The sequence below is a fragment of the Crotalus tigris genome, unplaced genomic scaffold, assembly GCF_016545835.1.
Source record: "Crotalus tigris isolate CLP2741 ecotype Arizona unplaced genomic scaffold, ASM1654583v1 scf7180000020227.388637, whole genome shotgun sequence".
NCBI lineage: Eukaryota > Metazoa > Chordata > Lepidosauria > Squamata > Viperidae > Crotalus > Crotalus tigris.
In genome coordinates, this window is record NW_024097917.1 from 54583 (window position 1) to 69736 (window position 15154).

Genomic DNA, 15154 nt, shown 5'->3' on the forward strand with positions numbered 1-15154 from the left:
TAGAAATTTCTGTGCCATCCTAACCATACCCTAGCACTCCGAATTTTTTGGCAATGTCCATTTTGCTCTAGGAGTTCATGGTGACCTAAGCCTAACCTTAAGTGGAATTTTCTGCCAGTGGGATTTTCCCATGTGTTTTACCAGGAAACATCGATAGGGCAGGCTAGGAACGTCAGTGCCCTCTTCACCATTCCCGTGTACTCTGAATTTGCTGGCGATGACCATTTTGATGTATGAATTCATGATGACCCTATCGATGTTTCCTGGAAAAACACATGGGAAAATCCATTGCAGGAAAATTCCACTTAGGGTTAGGGTTAGTTCACCTTGAACTCATACAGCGAAATGAACATCGCCAACAAATTCAGAGTCCGTGGGAATAGTTAGGATGGCACCAAAATTTCTAGCCTGCCAAATCTATGTTTCCTGGTAAAATACATGGGGAAATCCATTGGAGGAAAATTCCACTTAGGGTTAGGGTTAGGTCAACATAAAGTCATAGAGCAAAATGGACATTGCGAACAAACTCGGAGTGCTTGGGTATGGTTAGGAGAGCACTGGCTTTTCTAGCCTGCCCTATCTATGTTTCCTGGTAAAATACATGGGAAAATCCCATTGGCAGAAAATTCCACTTATGGTTAGGGTTAGGTAACCATGAACTCCTAGAATGAAATGGACATCGCCAACAAATTCGGAGTGCTTGGGTATGGTTAGTATGGTACAGAAATTTCTAGTCTGCCCTATTGATGTTTCCTGGTAAAACACATGGGAAAATCCATTGGAGGAAAATTCCATTTAGGGTTAGGGTTAGTTCACCATGAATTCATGCAGCAAAATGGACATCGCCAACAAATTCAGAGTGCTTGGGTATGGTTAGGATGGCACAGAAATTTCTAGCCTGCCAAATCTATGTTTCCTGATAAAATACATGGGAAAAACCATCGGAGGAAGATTCCACTTAGGGTTAGGGTTAGTTCACCATAAACTCATAGGGCAAAATGGACATTGCCAACTAACTCGGATTGCTTGGGTATGGTTAGGAGGGCACCAAATTTTCTATCCTACGCTATGTTTCCTGGTAAAATACATGGGAAAATCCATTGGCGGAAAATTCCACTTAGGGTTAGGGTTAGGTCACCATAAACTCATAGAGCGAAATGGACATCGCCAACAAATTCGGAGTGCTTGGGTATGGTTAGGATGGCACAGAAATTTCTAGTCTGCCCTATTGATGTTTCCTGGTAAAACACATGGAAAAATCCATTGGAGGAAAATTCCACTTAGGGTTAGGGTTAGTTCACCATGAATTCATGCAGCAAAATGGACATCGCCAACAAATTCGGAATGCTTGGGAATATTTAGGATTTCTAGCCTGCCAAATCTATGTTTCCTGGTAAAATACATGGGAAAATCCCATTGGAGGAAAATTCCACTTAGGGTTAGGGTTAGGTCAACATAAACTCATAGAGAAAAATGGACATTGCCACCTAACTCGGAGTGCTTGGGTATGGTTAGGAGGGCACGAACCTTTCTATCCTACCCTATCTATGTTTCCTGGTAAAATACATGGGAAAATCCCTTTGGCGGAAAATTCCACTTAGGGTTAGGGTTAGGTCACCATGAACTCCTAGAGCGAAATGGACATCGCCAACAAATTCGGAGTGCTTGGGTATGTTTAGGATGGCACAGAAATTTCTATCCCATCCTATCTATGTTTCCTGGTAAAATGCATGGGAAAATCCCTTTGGTGGAAAATTTCACATAGGGTTTGGGTTAGGTCATCATGAACTCATACAGCAAAAAGGTCATCGCCAGCAAATTCAGAGTGCAGGGGTAAGGTGAAGAGGGCACTAACTTTCCAACCATTCCCTATCGATGTTTCCTGGTAAAACACATCAGAAAATTCATTGGAGGAAATTTCCACTTAGGGTTAGGGTTAGGTCACCATAAACTTAATGGAGAAAATGGACATTGCAAACAAACTTGGAGTGCTTGGGTACGGTTAGGAGAGCACTGGCTTTTCTAGCCTGCCCTATGTATGTTTCCTGGTAAAATACATGGGAAAAACCCATTGGAGGAAAATTCCACTTAGGGTTAGGGTTAGGTCACCATGAACTCCTAGAGCAAAATGTCCATCGCCAGCAAATTCAGAGTACCTGGGTATGGTGAAGATAGGGCATTTTGCCCTAGGACTTTGCAATGTATTTTACCAGGAAACATATATAGGGTAGGATAAAAAATTTGGTGCCCTCCTAACCATACCCAAGCACTCCGAGTTAGTTGGCAATGTCCATTTTGTTCTATGAGTTTATGTTGACTTAACCCTAACCCTAAGTGAAATTTCCTCCAATGGGTTTTTCCCATGTATTTTACCAGGAAACGTAGATAAGGTAGGAATGAAAAGTTGCTGCCCTCCTAACCATACCCAAGCACTCCGAGTTAGTGGGAAATGTCCATTTTGCTCTATGAGTTTATGGTGACCTAACCCTAACCCTAAGTGGAATTTTCCTCCAATGGACTTTCCCATGTGTTTTACCAGGAAACATCGATAGTGCAGGCTAGAAAAGTCAGTGCCCTCCTCACCATAAAAAACCACTACGAATTTGTTGGCGATGTCTATTTCGCTCTAGGAGTTCATGGTGACCTAACCTTAACCCTAAGTGGAATTTTCTGCCAATGGGATTTTCCCATGTATTTTACCAGGAAACATAGATAGGGTAGGATAGAAAAGTTGGTGCCCTCCTAACCATACCCAAGCACTTCGTTTTTGTTGGCAATGTCCATTTTGCTCTATGAGTTTATGTTGACATAACCCTAACCCTAAGTGGATTTTTCCTCAAATGGATTTTCCCATGTATTTTACCAGGAAACATAGATTTTGCAGGCTAGAGATCTTAACTATTCCCAAGCACTCCGAATTTGTTGGCGATGTCCATTTTGCTGCATGAATTCATCGTGAACTAACCCTAACCCTAAGTGGAATTTTCTGCCAATGGGATTTTCCCATGTATTTTACCAGGAAACATAGATAGGGCAGGCTAGAAAAGTCAGTGCCCTCCTCACCATAACTAAGCACTACAAATTTGTTGGCGATGTCCATTTTGCTCTAGACAGTAATGGTGACCTAACCGTAACCCTCAGTGAAATTTTCCTCCAATGGGATTTTCCCATGTATTTTACCAGGAAACATAGATAAGGTAGGAATGAAAAGTTGCTGCCCTCCTAACCATACCCAAGCACTCCAAGTTAGTTGCAAATGTCCATTTTGCTCTATGAGTTTATGGTGACCTAACCCTAACCCTAAGTGGAATTTTACTCCAATGGGATTTTCCTACGTATTTTACCAGGAAACATAGATAGGGCAGGCTAGAAAACCATAGAAAAGCCAGTGCTCTCGTAACCATACCCAAGCACTCCGAGTTTGTTGGCAATGTCCATTTTCCCCTCTAAATTCATGGTGACCTAACCCTAACCCTAAGTGGAATTTTCTGCCAATGTGATTTTGCCATGTATTTTACCAGGAAACATAGATAGGGTAGGATAGAAATTTCTGTACCATCCTAACCATACCCAAGCACTCCGAGTTAGTTTGCAATGTCCATTTTGCTCTATGAGTTTATGGTGACCTAACCCTAACCCTAAGTGGAATTTTCCTCCAATGGATTTTCCCATGTATTTTGCCAGGAAACATAGATTTGGCAGGCTAGAAATTTTGGTGCCATTCTCACCATAAAAAAGCACTACGAATTTGTTGACGATGTCCATTTTGCTCTAGGAGTTCATGTTGACCTAACCCTAATCCTAAGTGGAATTATCCGCAAATGGGATTTTCCCTTGTGTTTTACCAGGGAACATCGATAGGACAGGCAAGGATAGTCAGTGCCCTCTTCATCATACCCGTGTACTCTGAATTTGCTGGCGATGACCATTTTGCTCTAGGAGTTCATGGTGACCTAACCCTAACCCTAAGTGGAATTTTCTGCGAATGGGATTATTCCATGTATTTTACCAGGAAACATAGATAGGGTAGGATAGAAAAGTTGGTGCCCTCCTAACCATACCCAAGCACTCCAAGTTAGTTTGCAATGTCCATTTTGCTCTATGAGTTTATGGTGACCTAACCCTAACCCTAAGTGGAATTTTCCTCCAATGGATTTTCCCATGTATTTTGCCAGGAAACATAGATTTGGCAGGCTAGAAATTTTGGTGCCATTCTCACCATAAAAAAGCACTACGAATTTGTTGACGATGTCCATTTTGCTCTAGGAGTTCATGTTGACCTAACCCTAATCCTAAGTGGAATTATCCGCAAATGGGATTTTCCCTTGTGTTTTACCAGGGAACATCGATAGGACAGGCAAGGATAGTCAGTGCCCTCTTCATCATACCCGTGTACTCTGAATTTGCTGGCGATGACCATTTTGCTCTAGGAGTTCATGGTGACCTAACCCTAACCCTAAGTGGAATTTTCTGCGAATGGGATTATTCCATGTATTTTACCAGGAAACATAGATAGGGTAGGATAGAAAAGTTGGTGCCCTCCTAACCCAAGGACTCCGAGTTTGTTGGCAATGTCCATTTCCCCCTTTAAGTTTATGGTGACCTAAAAATAACCCTAAGTGAAATTTTTCCTCCAATGGATTTTCCCATGTATTTTACCAGGAAAAATAGATTTGGCAGGCTAGGAATTTTGCTGCCATCCTAACTATTCCCAAGCACTCCGAATTTGTTGGCGATGTCCATTTTGCTGTATGAGTTTATGTTGAGATAACTCTAACCCTAAGTGGAATTTTCCTCCAATGGATTTTCCAATGTGTTTTTCCAGGACACATCGATAGGGCAGGTTAGAAAAGATAGTGCTCTCCTAACGGTACCCAAGCACTCCGGGTTTGTTGGCAATGTCCATTTCCCCCTTTAAGTTTATGGTGACCTAACCCTAACCCTAAGTGGAAATTTCCTCCAATGAATTTTCCCATGTGTTTTACCAGGAAACATCGGTAGGGCATGGTTGGAAAGTCAGTGCCCTCTTCACCATACCCCTGCACTCTGAATTTGCTGGCGATGACCATTTTGCTGTATGAGTTCATGATGACTTAACCCAAACCCTAAGTGAAATTTTCCACCAATGGGATTTTCCCATGCATTTTACCAGGAAACATCAATAGGGCAGGCTAGATATTTCTGTGCCCTCCTAACCATACTCAAGCACTCCAAGTTAGTTGGCAATGTGCATTTTCCCGTCTAAGTTTATTGTGACCTAACCCTAACCCTAAGTGGAATTTTCCTCCAAAGGAAATTCCCATGTGTTTTACCAGGAAACATCAATAGGGCAGACTAGAAATTTCTGTGCCATCCTAACTATTCCCAAACATTCTGAATTTGTTGGCGATGTTCATGTCGCTGTATGAATTCATGGTGAACTAAACCTAACCCTAAGTTGAATTTTCCTCCAATGGATTTTCCAATGTGTTTTTCCAGGAAACATCGATAGGGCAGGTTAGAAAAGTCAGTGCCCTCTTCCCCATACCCGTGCACTCTGAATTAACCGGCGATGACCATTTTTCAATATGAGTTCATGATTACCAAACCCAAACCCTAATTGGAATTTTCCCCTAATGGGATTTTCCCTTGCATTTTACCAGGAAAAGTAGATATGGCAGGCTAGAAATGTTGGTGCCCTCCACATCATAACTAAGCACTACGAATATGTTGGCGATGTCTGTTTTGCTCTAGACACTAATGGTGACCTAACCCTAACCCTAAGTGGAATTTTCTGCAATGGGATTTTCCCATGTATTTTACCAGGTAACATAGATAGGGCAGGCTAGAAAAGCCAGTGCTCTCCTAACCATACCCAAGCACTCCGAGTTAGTTGGCAATGTCCATTTTGCTCTATGAGTTTATGTTGACCTAACCCTAACCCTAAGTGGAATTTTCTTCCAATGGGATTTTCCCATGTATTCCACTTAAGGTTAGGGGTAGGTCACCATGAACTCATACAGCAAAATGGACATCGGCAACAAATTCAGAGTGCTTGAGAATAGTTAGGATGGCACCAAGATTTCTAGCCTGCCAAATCTATGTTTCCTTGTAAAATACGTTGAAAAATCCATTGGAGGAAAATTCCACTTAGGGTTAGGGTTAGGTCACCATAAACTTACAGGGGAAAATGGACATAGCCAACAAACTCGGAGTGCTTGGGTATGGTTAGGAGAGCACTGGCTTTTCTAGCCTGCCCTATCTATGTTTCCTGGTAAAATACATGGGAAAAACCCATTGGAGGAAAATTCCACTTAGGATTAGGGTTAGGTCACCATGAACTCCTAGAGCAAAATGTCCATCGCCAGCAAATTCAGAGTACCCGGGTATGGTGAAGATAGGGCATTTTGCCCTAGGACTTTGCCATGTATTTTACCAGGAAACATATATAGGGTAGGATAAAAAAGTTGGTTCCCTCCTAACCATACCCAAGCACTCCGAGTTAGTTTGCAATGTCCATTTTGTTCTATGACTTTATGTTGACTTAACCCTAACCCTAAGTGAAATTTCCTCCAATGGGATTTTCCCATGTATTTTACCAGGAAACGTAGATAAGGTAGGAATGAAAAGTTGCTGCCCTCCTAACCATACCCAAGCACTCTGAGTTAGTTGGAAATGTCCATTTTGCTCTATGAGTTTATGTTGACCTAACCCTAACCCTAAGTGGAATTTTCCTCCAATGGGATTTTCCAATGTATTTTACTAGGAAATATAGATAGGGCAGGCTTGAAAAGCCAGTGCTCTGCTCACCATACCTAAGCACTCGGAGTTGGTTGGCAATGTCCATTTTCCCCTTTAAGTTTATGGTGACCTAACCCTAACCCTAAGTGGAATTTTCCTCCAATGGACTTTCCCATGTGTTTTACCAGGAAACATCGATAGTGCAGGCTAGAAAAGTCAGTGCCCTCCTCACCATAAAAAACCACTACGAATTTGTTGGCGATGTCTATTTCGCTCTAGGAGTTCATGGTGACCCAACCTTAACCCTAAGTGGAATTTTCTGCCAATGGGATTTTCCCATGTATTTTACCAGGAAACATAGATAGGGTAGGATAGAAAAGTTGGTGCCCTCCTAACCATACCCAAGCACTTCATTTTAGTTGGCAATGTCCATTTTGCTCTATGAGTTTATGTTGACATAACCCTAACCCTAAGTGGATTTTTCCTCAAATGGATTTTCCCATGTATTTTACCAGGAAACATAGATTTTGCAGGCTAGAGATCTTAACTATTCCCAAGCACTCCGAATTTGTTGGCGATGTCCATTTTGCTGCATGAATTCATCGTGAACTAACCCTAACCCTAAGTGGAATTTTCTGCCAATGGGATTTTCCCATGTATTTTACCAGGAAACATAGATAGGGCAGGCTAGAAAAGTCAGTGCCCTCCTCACCATAACTAAGCACTACAAATTTGTTGGCGATGTCCATTTTGCTCTAGACAGTAATGGTGACCTAACCGTAACCCTCAGTGAAATTTTCCTCCAATAGGATTTTCCCATGTATTTTACCAGGAAACATAGATAAGGTAGGAATGAAAAGTTGCTGCCCTCCTAACCATACCCAAGCACTCCAAGTTAGTTGCAAATGTCCATTTTGCTCTATGAGTTTATGGTGACCTAACCCTAACCCTAAGTGGAATTTTACTCCAATGGGATTTTCCTACGTATTTTACCAGGAAACATAGATAGGGCAGGCTAGAAAACCATAGAAAAGCCAATGCTCTCGTAACCATAACCAAGCACTCCGAGTTTGTTGGCAATGTCCATTTTCCCCTCTAAGTTCATGGTGACCTAACCCTAACCCTAAGTGGAATTTTCTGCCAATGTGATTTTGCCATGTATTTTACCAGGAAACATAGATAGGGTAGGATAGAAATTTCTGTACCATCCTAACCATACCCAAGCACTCCGAGTTAGTTGGCAATGTCCATTTCGTTCTATGAGTTTATGTTGACCTAAACCTAACCCTAAGTGGAATTTTCCTCCAATGGGATTTTCCCATGTATTTTACTAGGAAATATAGATAGGGCAGGCTTGAAAAGCCGGTGCTCTGCTCACCATACCTAAGCACTCCGAGTTTGTTGGCAATGTCCATTTTTCCCTTTAAGTTTATGGCGACCTAACCCTAACCCTAAGTGGAATTTTCCTCCAATGGCATTTCCCCATGTATTTGACCAGGAAATATAGATTGGGCAGGCTAGAAATTTCTGTGCCATCCTAACCATACCCAAGCACTTCAAGTTAGTTTGCAATGTCCATTTTGCTCTATGAGTTTATGGTGACCTAACCCTAACACTAAGTGGAATTTTCCTCCAATGGATTTTCCCATGTATTTTGCCAGGAAACATAGATTTGGCAGGCTAGAAATTTTGGTGCCATCCTCACCATAAAAAAGCACTACGAATTTGTTGACGATGTCCATTTTGCTCTAGGAGTTCATGTTGACCTAACCCTAATCCTAAGTGGAATTTTCCGCAAATGGGATTTTCCCTTGTGTTTTACCAGGGAACATCGATAGGACAGGCAAGGATAGTCAGTGCCCTCTTCATCATACCCGTGTACTCTGAATTTGCTGGCGATGACCATTTTGCTCTAGGAGTTCATGGTGACCTAACCAAAACCCTAAGTGGAATTTTCTGCGAATGGGATTATTCCATGTATTTTACCAGGAAACATAGATAGGGTAGGATAGAAAAGTTGGTGCCCTCCTAACCCAAGGACTCCGAGTTTGTTGGCAATGTCCATTTCCCCCTTTAAGTTTATGGTGACCTAAAAATAACCCTAAGTGAAATTTTTCCTCCAATGGATTTTCCCATGTATTTTACCAGGAAAAATAGATTTGGCAGGCTAGGAATTTTGCTGCCATCCTAACTATTCCCAAGCACTCCGAATTTGTTGGCGATGTCCATTTTGCTATATGAGTTTATGTTGAGATAACTCTAACCCTAAGTGGAATTTTCCTCCAATGGATTTTCCAATGTGTTTTTCCAGGACACATCGATAGGGCAGGTTAGAAAAGATAGTGCTCTCCTAACGGTACCCAAGCACTCCGTGTTTGTTGGCAATGTCCATTTTGCTGTATGAGTTTATGTTGAGATAACTCTAACCCTAAGTGGAATTTTCCTCCAATGGATTTTCCAATGTGTTTTTCCAGGACACATCGATAGGGCAGGTTAGAAAAGATAGTGCTCTCCTAACGGTACCCAAGCACTCCGGGTTTGTTGGCAATGTCCATTTCCCCCTTTAAGTTTATGGTGACCTAACCCTAACCCTAAGTGGAAATTTCCTCCAATGAATTTTCCCATGTGTTTTACCAGGAAACATCGGTAGGGCATGGTTGGAAAGTCAGTGCCCTCTTCACCATACCCCTGCACTCTGAATTTGCTGGCGATGACCATTTTGCTGTATGAGTTCATGATGACTTAACCCAAACCCTAAGTGAAATTTTCCACCAATGGGATTTTCCCATGCATTTTACCAGGAAACATCAATAGGGCAGGCTAGATATTTCTGTGCCCTCCTAACCATACTCAAGCACTCCAAGTTAGTTGGCAATGTGCATTTTCCCGTCTAAGTTTATTGTGACCTAACCCTAACCCTAAGTGGAATTTTCCTCCAATGGAAATTCCCATGTGTTTTACCAGGAAACATCAATAGGGCAGACTAGAAATTTCTGTGCCATCCTAACTATTCCCAAACATTCTGAATTTGTTGGCGATGTTCATGTCGCTGTATGAATTCATGGTGAACTAAACCTAACCCTAAGTTGAATTTTCCTCCAATGGATTTTCCAATGTGTTTTTCCAGGAAACATCGATAGGGCAGGTTAGAAAAGTCAGTGCCCTCTTCCCCATACCCGTGCACTCTGAATTAACCGGCGATGACCATTTTTCAATATGAGTTCATGATTACCAAACCCAAACCCTAATTGGAATTTTCCCCTAATGGGATTTTCCCTTGCATTTTACCAGGAAAAGTAGATATGGCAGGCTAGAAATGTTGGTGCCCTCCACATCATAACTAAGCACTACGAATATGTTGGCGATGTCTGTTTTGCTCTAGACACTAATGGTGACCTAACCCTAACCCTAAGTGGAATTTTCTGCAATGGGATTTTCCCATGTATTTTACCAGGTAACATAGATAGGGCAGGCTAGAAAAGCCAGTGCTCTCCTAACCATACCCAAGCACTCCGAGTTAGTTGGCAATGTCCATTTTGCTCTATGAGTTTATGTTGACCTAACCCTAACCCTAAGTGGAATTTTCCTCCAATGGGATTTTCCCATGTATTCCACTTAAGGTTAGGGGTAGGTCACCATGAACTCATACAGCAAAATGGACATCGCCAACAAATTCAGAGTGCTTGAGAATAGTTAGGATGGCACCAAGATTTCTAGCCTGCCAAATCTATGTTTCCTTGTAAAATACGTTGAAAAATCCATTGGAGGAAAATTCCACTTAGGGTTAGGGTTAGGTCACCATAAACTTACAGGGGAAAATGGACATAGCCAACAAACTCGGAGTGCTTGGGTATGGTTACGAGAGCACTGGCTTTTCTAACCTGCCTAATCTATGTTTCCTGGTAAAATACATAGGAAAATCCCATTGGAGGAAAATTCCACTTAGGGTTAGGGTTAGGTCACCATAAACTCATAGAGCAATATAGACATTGCCAACTAACTTGGAGTGCTTGGGTATGGTTAGGATGTCATAGAAATTTCTAGCCTGCCCTATCGATGTTTCCTGGTAAAATACATGGGAAAATCCCATTGTCGGAAAATTCCACTTAGGGTTTGGGTTAGGATGGCACCAAAATTTCTAGCATGCCAAATCTATGTTTCCTGGTAAAATAGATGGGAAAATCCATTGGAGGAAAATTTCACTTAGGGTTAGGGTTAGGTCACCATAAACTTAAAGAGGAAAATGGACATTCCACTTAAGGTTAGGGTTAGGTCACCATAAACTCATAGAGCGAAATGGACATCGCCAACAAATTCGGAGTGCTTGGGTATGGTTAGGATGGCACAGAAATTTCTAGCTTGCCCAATCTATATTTCCTGGTCAAATACATGGGAAAATGCCATTGGAGGAAAATTCCACTTAGGGTTATGGTTAGGTCACCATTAACGTCTAGACCAAAATCGACATCGCCAACAAATTCGTAGTGCTTGGTTATGGTGAGGAGGGCACTGACTTTTCTAGCCTGCACTATCGATGTTTCCTGGTAAAACACATGGGAAAATCCATTGGAGGAAAATTCCACTTAGTGTTAGGGTTAGGTCACGATGAACTCATACAGCAAAATGGACATCACCAAGAAATTCGGAGTGCTTGGGAATAGTTAGGATGGCACCAAAATTTCTAGCCTGCCAAATCTATGTTTCCTGGTAAAATACATGGGAAAAACCATTGGAGGAAATTTCCACTTAGGGTTAGGGTTAGGTCACCATATACGGCAAAATGGACATTGCCAACTAACTCGGAGTGCTTGAGTATGGTTAGGAGGGCAGCAAATTTTCTATCCTACCCTATGTTTCCTGGTAAAATACATGGGAAAATCCCATTGGCAGAAAATTCCACTTAGGGTTAGGGTTATGTCACCATGAACTCTTAGAGCGAAATGGACATCGCCAACAAATTCGGAGTGCTTGGGTATGGTTAGGATGGCACAGAAATTTCTAGCCTGCCCTATCGATGTTTCCTGGTAAAATGCATGGGAAAATCCATTAGAGGAAAATTTCACTTAGGGTTAGGGTTAGGTAACCGTAAACTTAAAGGGGAAAATGGACATTGCCAACAAACCCGGAGTGCTTGGGTATGGTTAGGAGAGCACTGGCTTTTCTAGCCTGCCCTACTATGTTTCCTGGTAAAATACATGGGAAACTCCCATCGGAGGAAAATTCCACTTAGGGTTACGGTTAGGTCACCATTAGTGTCTAGAGCAAAATGGACATCGCCAACAAATTCGTAGTGCTTAGTTATGGTGAGGAGGGCACTGACTTTTCTAGCCTGCCCTATCTATGTTTCCTGGTAAAACACATGGGAAAATCCCATTGGAGGAAAATTCCACTTAGGGTTAGGGTTAGTTCACCATGAATTCATGCAGCAAAATGGACATCGCCAAAAAATTCGGAATGCTTGGGAATAGTTAGGATTTCTAGCCTGCCAAATCTATGTTTCCTGGTAAAACACATTGGAAAATCCCATTGGAGGAATATTCCACTTAGGGTTAGGGTTAGTTCACCATGAATTCATGCAGCAAAATGGACATCGCCAACAAATTCAGAATGCTTGGGAATATTTCGGATTTCTAGCCTGCCAAATCTATGTTTCCTGGTAAAATACATGGGAAAATCCCATTGTCGGAAAATTCCACTTAGGGTTTGGGTAGGTCATCATGAACTCATACAGCAAAATGGTCATCACCAGAAAATTCAGAGTCCACGGGTATGGTGAATAGGGCACTGACTTTCCTAGTCTGCCCTATCGATGTTTCCTGGTAAAACACATGGGAAAATTCATTGGAGGAAAATTCCACTTAGGGTTAGGGTTAGGTCACCATGAACTCATACAGCAAAATGGACATTGTAAACAAATTCGGGGTGCTTGGGAATAGTTAGGAAGGGACCAAAATTTCTAGCCTTCCAAATCTATGTTTCCTGGTAAAATACATGGGAAAATCCATTGTAGGAAAATTCCACTTAGGGTTAGGGTTAGGTCAACATAAACTCATAGAGCAAAATGGACATTGCCACCTAACTCGGAGTGCTTGGGTATGGTTAGCAGAGCACTGGCTTTTCAAGCCTTCCTTATCTATGTTTCCTAGTAAAATACATGGGAAAATCCCATTGGAGGAAAATTGAACTTAGGGTTAGGGTTAGGTCAACATAAACTCATAGAGCAAAATGGACATTGCCACCTAACTCGGAGTGCTTGGGTATGGTTAGGAGGGCACGAACCTTTCTATCCTATCCTATCTATGTTTCCTGGTAAAATACATGGGAAAATCCCATTGGCGGAAAATTCCACTTAGGGTTAGGGTTAGGTCACCATGAATTCCTAGAGCGAAATGGACATAGCCAAAAAATTCGGAGTGCTTGGGTATGGTTAGGATGGCACAGAAATTTCTATCCTACCCTATCTATGTTTCCTGGTAAAATGCATGGGAAAATCCCATTGTCGGAAAATTTCACTTAGGGTTTGGGTTAGGTCATCATGAACTCATACAGCAAAATGCTCATCGCCAGCAATTTCAGAGTGCAGGGGTATGGTGAAGAGGGCACTGACTTTCCAACCATGCCCTATCGATGTTTCCTGGTAAAATGTAGGGAAAATCCCATTGGAGGAATATTTCACTTAGGGTTAGGGTTAGGTCACCATAAACTTAAAGGGGAAAATGGACATTCCACTTAAGATTAGGGTTAGGTCAACATGAACTCCTAGAGCGAAATGGACATCGCCAACAAATTCGGAGTGCTTGGTTATGGTGAGGAGGGCACTGACTTTTCTAGCCTGCACTATCGATGTTTCCTGGTAAAACACATGGGAAAATCCATTGGAGGAAAATTCCACTTAGTGTTAGGGTTAGGTCACGATGAACTCATACAGCAAAATGGACATCACCAAGAAATTCGGAGTGCTTGGGAATAGTTAGGATGGCAACAAAATTTCTAGCCTGCCAAATCTATGTTTCCTGGTAAAATACATGGGAAAAACCATTGGAGGAAAATTCCACTTAGGGTTAGGATTAGGTCACCATATACGGCAAAATGGACATTGCCAACTAACTCGGAGTGCTTGAGTATGATTAGGAGGGCAGCAAATTTTCTATCCTACCCTATGTTTCCTGGTAAAATACATGGGAAAATCCCATTGGCAGAAAATTCCACTTAGGGTTAGGGTTAGGTCACCATGAACTCTTAGAGCGAAATGGACATCGCCAACAAATTCGGAGTGCGTGGGTATGGTTAGGATGGCACAGAAATTTCTAGCCTGCCCTATCGATGTTTCCTGCTAAAATGCATGGGAAAATCTATTAGAGGAAAATATTACTTAGGGTTAGTGTTAGGTAACCATAAACATAAAGGGGAAAATGGACATTGCCAACAAACTCGGAGGTCTTGGGTATGGTAAGGAGAGCACTGGCTTTTCTAGCCTGCCCTACTATGTTTCCTGGTAAAATACATGTGAAACTCCCATTGGAGGAAAATTCCACTTAGGGTTCCGGTTAGGTCACCATTAGTGTTTAGAGCAAAATGGACATCGCCAACAAATTCGTAGTGCTTAGTTTTGGTGAGGAGGGCACTGACTATCAATGTTTCCTGGTAAAATGCATGGGAAAATCCCATTGTCGGAAAATTTCACTTAGGGTTTGGGTTAGGTCATCATGAACTCATACAGCAAAATGCTCATCGCCAGCAATTTCAGAGTGCAGGGGTATGGTGAAGAGGGCACTGACTTTCCAACCATGCCCTATCGATGTTTCCTGGTAAAATGTAGGGAAAATCCCATTGGAGGAATATTTCACTTAGGGTTAGGGTTAGGTCACCATAAACTTAAAGGGGAAAATGGACATTCCACTTAAGATTAGGGTTAGTTCACCATGAATTCATGCAGCAAAATGGACATCGCCAACAAATTCGGAATGCTTGGGAATAGTTAGGGTTTCTAGCCTGCCAAATCTATGTTTCCTTGTAAAATACATGGGAAAATCCCATTGTTGGAAAATTCCACTTAGGGTTTGGGCTAGGTCATCATAAACTCATACAGCAAAATGGTCATCACCAGAAAATTCAGAGTGCACGGGTATGGTGAAGAGGGCACTGACTTTCCTAGCCTGCCCTATCGATGTTTCCTTGTAAATCACATAGGAAAATTCATTGGACGAAATTTCCACTGAGGGTTAGGGTTAGGTCACCATGAACTCATACAGCAAAACGGATATCGCAAACAAATTCGGAGTGCTTGGGAATAGTTAGGAAGGGACCAAAATTTCTAGCCTGCCAAATCTATGTTTCCTGGTAAAATATATGGGAAAATCCCTTTGGCGGAAAATTCCACTTAGGGTTAGGTCACCATGAACTCCTAGAGCGAAATGGACATCGCCAACACATT